We start from the raw sequence: 5,604 nt of genomic DNA on the forward strand, positions 1-5,604 counted from the left end.
TAAATCTATTGTTGTATTTTTTGTGTGTGCTCCAGTTGGAAGAAGAATATTCTTTTAGAAGTCATCCCCAAGAAATCTGAATAATATAATAATGCATACTGATATATAGACAGTAATAAGCTGCAACCTCGTAGTTTTTTTAATGCCTCCCCATAATTTCATACCTGCTAGTTCATGAAAAGATTGAGAAATAGTTTGAGTTTTTCTATGTCTTTAATGTACAGATCATTCCTTTATTTACTAGGTTAATGTAGTGTTTCTTCCGTACATGGATTTAATGTTGTTAATACCTGCCTGAAGTAAATCTTGTAGAACAAAGCTGTTTGTTGTGCTTTGGAAATAAAGTTGTTTCAGCCTTACGCTGAAAATTTTGCCTTTTTGTTGAAATGTTACTAAGCAAACGTTTCTTTGTGAGGGTGGTTAAAAAGTGATTTAGGTGTTCTGCTCTGTATATAACAACTCTGTAAGGTCATTGTCTTTGTGAAGTATGTCATGAAGGATAACTTCTTATTCTGCCCACAGGGACCGGAGTGAACCATACAATTAGTATTGTTTTCATGTTTGTGGAGAGGACTAGATTTAATAGAATTCCTTTCTAGGACTGTTTTCCATTTCAATTGTTTTCAGACAACACTTACAGGCTTATGGATTATTTTCTGAATGCTCAGAATAAAAGGATTTTAAATGTTACTCTTCAGGAACATTGTATGAAATTAAATGAAATCTTGACCCATTCTGTACGTAGCTGTGAAATCCTTTGTTTGTAAATAACCTAGGGATATGAATCAATTAGGTACTCTTTTATGAAAGCTAGAAAGGTACTACACAGTAAGTTGGAGGTTTTCAAAGACAGCAGATTTTCTCCTCCCATGCTGATCAGACAGCTGACTCTCTTGCTTGCCATTGCCTTGAAAATCCCAAATAAAATTAATTCTGCAAACCTAATGAATCTTTTTTTTTCTACTTAGCCACTCCTGAATTGTTGCTAAATAACATATAATGTTTATGAAATTTTAAATGACTAAGTATTGGCAGAAGTAACCTACATGTCTCTGTTCTGCTACCATGTATATTTTTCTTTCCTGTTTATGGGTGTGAGTGAAGAGGGTTGTTGTCTTTGTTTTGATGTGTGACATGGGCTTCACTGAGCTGGGCATCTGAATTGCATCTGAATAATTCTTGATCTCATTTGTTAAGTCAGAGGTTAATGAAATGATACTTTTCTAGCAGCTGCAATGCTGCAGAAAGGAAAGCCTCTTAGAAAAAAAACAAACCAAACAACCCCCCCAAGCATGCTCCTTTTCTGAATATTTCAATTGTCATATGTCTTTTCATGAACAGAGAATTATACAGTCATAGTATACCTAAATTACATTCACTTCTCTAAGTAAGTACATTTCTGTTACTAATACTCTGTATCTTGACTAACCATGTGGTCTTTCAGTATGTACTATCTCCGTAATTTGTAACTGTATTCTCAGTATGAGTGAACGCCACAAATAAATATATGTAGTAAATATGGTTTTGTTTATTATTACATTAGTGCACGGTGGTGGTGCTACCCCATTTTACTGAGGTTGTTTGTTGCGCATTGATAATGAGCCTTTCAGGAGTGGGCAGGTTCCTGCCCTGAGAAATGGCAGCTACGCTCAGTGTAAATGAGCTTTTAGAGCATGGTTTCTTTAGATTTGCCTGGTTTATTTTCACTGATGTTACTGAATTGAAGGTGCTGTCTGGGCTGTCTCTCTCTTATGTAAGATTTCAGGTATTGAGCACGTGGTCTAGAGGCCCCTTGAGATTTATGATTATCTATGAGGGCATACAAAATGTAACAAAGAAAAAGCTTGAGCCTGAAGTAGCCTTTCCTACTTCGTTGTATTTCAGTTATACTGTATACATAAGCAGCTCCAGAACTGTGCATTGAAAAGGTTTGAAAAATTGTGTGTATGTTCCAAATTCATATATTTTCACTTTTTAAACCCAAAGATATCCAAAGCGCTGTTTGAACTTCACTGTGTAATGACTGCTACTCTTTGAAATAAGGATGTGGTAAACATCTGACTACAAGAGGAGTTTGTTCTGTATATACATACCTCTGTTAGTGAAAAAGGGCAGCTGTGCCTTTCAATGTACTTGTAAACATTAGCATCTTCCTTTTGAAAGGTTGATTCTGAAGAATTAATTTACCTCCTGTACACTAGATTTCAAGGAATACAATCTGTCTCTCTTACAGGAACAGACTTTAGCCTACTTCCTCTTGAAGCTGTTGTCATAGGGAGTTTCACTGTTTCAGCACAATGACATAGGTCAGTTTAGATTGTCTACGGGGCAATAAGATTTCTTTTATTTAGTTACTGTTGCAGTCTAGATACCTTGATCCAGGGACTCCATTTTGCTAAAGCACTCTTCAAATCCAAGACAGATTGTTGTTTCAAACTGTTCTCAGGCTGAAGAGCTAAAACAGAATAAGTAATTGAGAGAGAAAACAAGCATGGAGGGATTAAGTGATTTTTTCCAGTGTTATAAAACTTGGTGGACAAGATCATGCAAGGTAAACTGGAGTGTAAAACAGATGCATTTAGGCTATACTGCAGTGGGCTGTGCCTGTGCTCACATTTATTCCACACCTATCTTACCTCATAGTAGCTTGTTCATTTACCATATATTTTTATCTTCAAGGGCTTCTGTTTTCACTCATATTGGTAGTTTGCTTTGTAGAAGGGGATGATCTGTTGTGTGACTGTCATGGGTAGGTATTGTTTCTGGTTGCCACAATACAACAGGTATTTCATTAGTGGACATGATCTGGCACTGTGAGGAATATCATCATGGAAAGCTTCTACGAGAGAAAGAACATGGTTTCACTTTAAATTATTGAAACAGAAGATTTAGTCAGTTTTGGGGTCTGCAGCTGATCTGGAGATTGATTTTAGCATAAGTTATCTCTGGTTTTAGTATCTGAAGTAATTAAAATTATCACCATGCCCATATATTGTAGATGGGCTAGGTAGCTATTTTTCTAATCAAAATATGTTTGGTCATAATACATTAGGGAAATGCAAATTAAGTGATTTATTCAGAAGTTCAGTAGCATCATTTTAAAGTAATACTAAAAAGTGCAAATTGCAAATGAAAACTCTCCTGCAAACTCAGAAAAAGGGTAATGTTGTCATCACATTCAGAATTTGCAGAAGTCTGGCATGTGTTTAAATGTTACCTCAAGTTGAATTTTGACAGAGCTGATTTCTTCCTCAGCTACCACACAAGTTAACTTGTTTCTTTAAGGCAGTTGTTTCTGAAGTTGTTCCTGTTTCTTTGTTTAACTCAGATTCGCATTGGTGACTGAAATAAGTCTTAAATGACATGAGAATTACGTCAGAATGCTTTTCCTTCATTCAGTGGTCATTTCTTACATTTCAACATTAATCCTTGTAGATTGGTTACTTGGGATAGACTTTCCTAAATCATCCAGAATGACGTAGAAATTGTTGTTGCAAATCGTTACTGCATTTCTCATCCCTGTCGTTGGGGCTTTCTAGAAGAATTCAAACGTCATTGCAGTTTCGTAACCTGCAGTTCTCTGTAAGTGCTGAAATAACTGTTGAATCATGAATCTCGAATCTCTATTAACATGATGAAATTAATTTCTGGTGGCAGTAGAGATAATTCTGTACCTGCACTCGCAGGGCAGCGTGAGTCACCTGTTACCTTAAACTTACTGAAGTGCTCCAGCTGAGTTTCGTGTTGCCTGGTATCTTTGTACTGCTCTTGCGAATGCTTCAAAGGAGGAACACTTCTAAAATACACAGTATTAGGAGACAAATGCAACTAATTGGTGGTTCTTTGCTATTCACTGCCAGGAAGCAGAATGTTCCCAGGGTCACTCTGCCAGAGAAATCTGAGACGCAAACTGGAGGTCTCCATCTGACAGTGGTCTGGTGCAGCCTGTGCTCTCATGCAAAGCAGGGCTGACAGTCTGGTGTTGCAGCTGAAGCAGTCTGTGTGCAGAACCCTGAAAAATGTGTCTCCGCTGTAGGCATTTATAGTTCGTAAATCATTGTAACTAAGCATTAAGCAACACATATTTCCTAATGACTGTGATGAGACAAAACAATTGTTCTTCATTACTGCCAAGGGAATGGGAAATCTGCTGGAAATTGCCGTAACTAAAAATCAACAAATCAGAACTTCTGAAGTCAAAGTGTGAACAAGTCGCAGCTGTGGCTTCAAGTGGCACGTTCTTACTGTTTGTGATTTTAAACTACCTTCTGGATAAGGAAAAGTGGGGAGATGTTTGGAACAGAATTTGTTGTGTGGTGGTTTGCAGAAAATAGGAGGGAAGTGAATGCGGTGAGCCAAGGCAGCAGCAAGAGGGGCAGAGCAGTGTGATACCTTCATGAATCGCTGCTTAAAAGCCAATCCCAGTACTTGTAGGAAGTGTGAGGAATGACCAGGAACAGGCCCACAGCAGGAGGAGGATTTCACTGGCTGGTGGTGACACGATGGCACAGGGGTGGCCATGCAGCCCTGCAACCTGAGCTGGCCCTTCTTGACTTTCAACGTCTAGAGCGCTGCTATTTCAGACAACGGCATGTTTGAATGTGTGCCTGCATTAACAGCTGCTCATGTGGAAGCCGAACTGGTTCCTCTTATACAAGAATCCTTTTGCGCATAGGTTAGCAAAAGAAGTTCCACTGAATGTGAACAGAAGCTCTTTGCATAAAACATTAAATATTTCTGATGTACTAAATTATGTTTATCTAAATATCAGAAGGCAGGAATCCAAATGAAGGATCAAGTGTACACAGTAATATCTTTCTTTGCCAAAGAAAAAAAGAACAGGTAACATTCTCTTAATGCAAAGCAAGAAGAAAATCATAGTAAATTTGTATTGAACTGTATAATATGAATTCCTTATTGAGCCAAATCCTTCATATGAGGAATTTTTCAAATAACATGATCTCTGGCAGGCGAGTTTTATGGAAGAAAGGCTGACAGAGCCTTGAAGTGGTGTGAAGGTGCAAATGTGTAAAGGTTGCACTGGGTTAATGAGGTGTGCATATTGAAAAGTAACTAGGTAATAATTTCTGCTGGATTTCTGCTAGCAAGTAAGAACTGAAATGCCATATGCTCATCCTCATATTGCTGTTGTCTCATTGCAGGATGAACATCTGGCTTGGTTTGATTTGGTAGAGATATTTTCAGACAAAAACTGAAGCATGTAGACATCCATAGGTTTAGGCAGGCAAGCACAGTTTCTGTAGTGGACACACAGACTAATGGAGTACCCCAGTGGAAGTCGTGACAGCTTGTATGTGGACTGCTCAGTCCTGCCAGATGCATTCTTTACAAACCAATGGGTTTCCCATGTATGGTGCTGGTGTGAATCCTTGTGTCAGTCCGTGAACACCAGTGGTTAACCAGGGCTTGAACTGAAGGCTGCTTTCAAACATTTTAATTGGAACAGAAGTCAAAGCTTTAGTCTTTATTTCAGAGTTCAGGGAACTCTCTTTTTTTCTCTCTCTTTATCTAATGTTTACTAGAATTACAGCCTGCAAATGTGCACAGATAATGAGCATGTGTGTGTCCTTACTCTGTGCACTC

The sequence above is a fragment of the Nestor notabilis genome, unplaced genomic scaffold (genome assembly GCF_000696875.1).
Source record: "Nestor notabilis isolate BGI_N333 unplaced genomic scaffold, ASM69687v1 scaffold14241, whole genome shotgun sequence".
Classification (NCBI taxonomy): Eukaryota; Metazoa; Chordata; class Aves; order Psittaciformes; family Psittacidae; genus Nestor; species Nestor notabilis.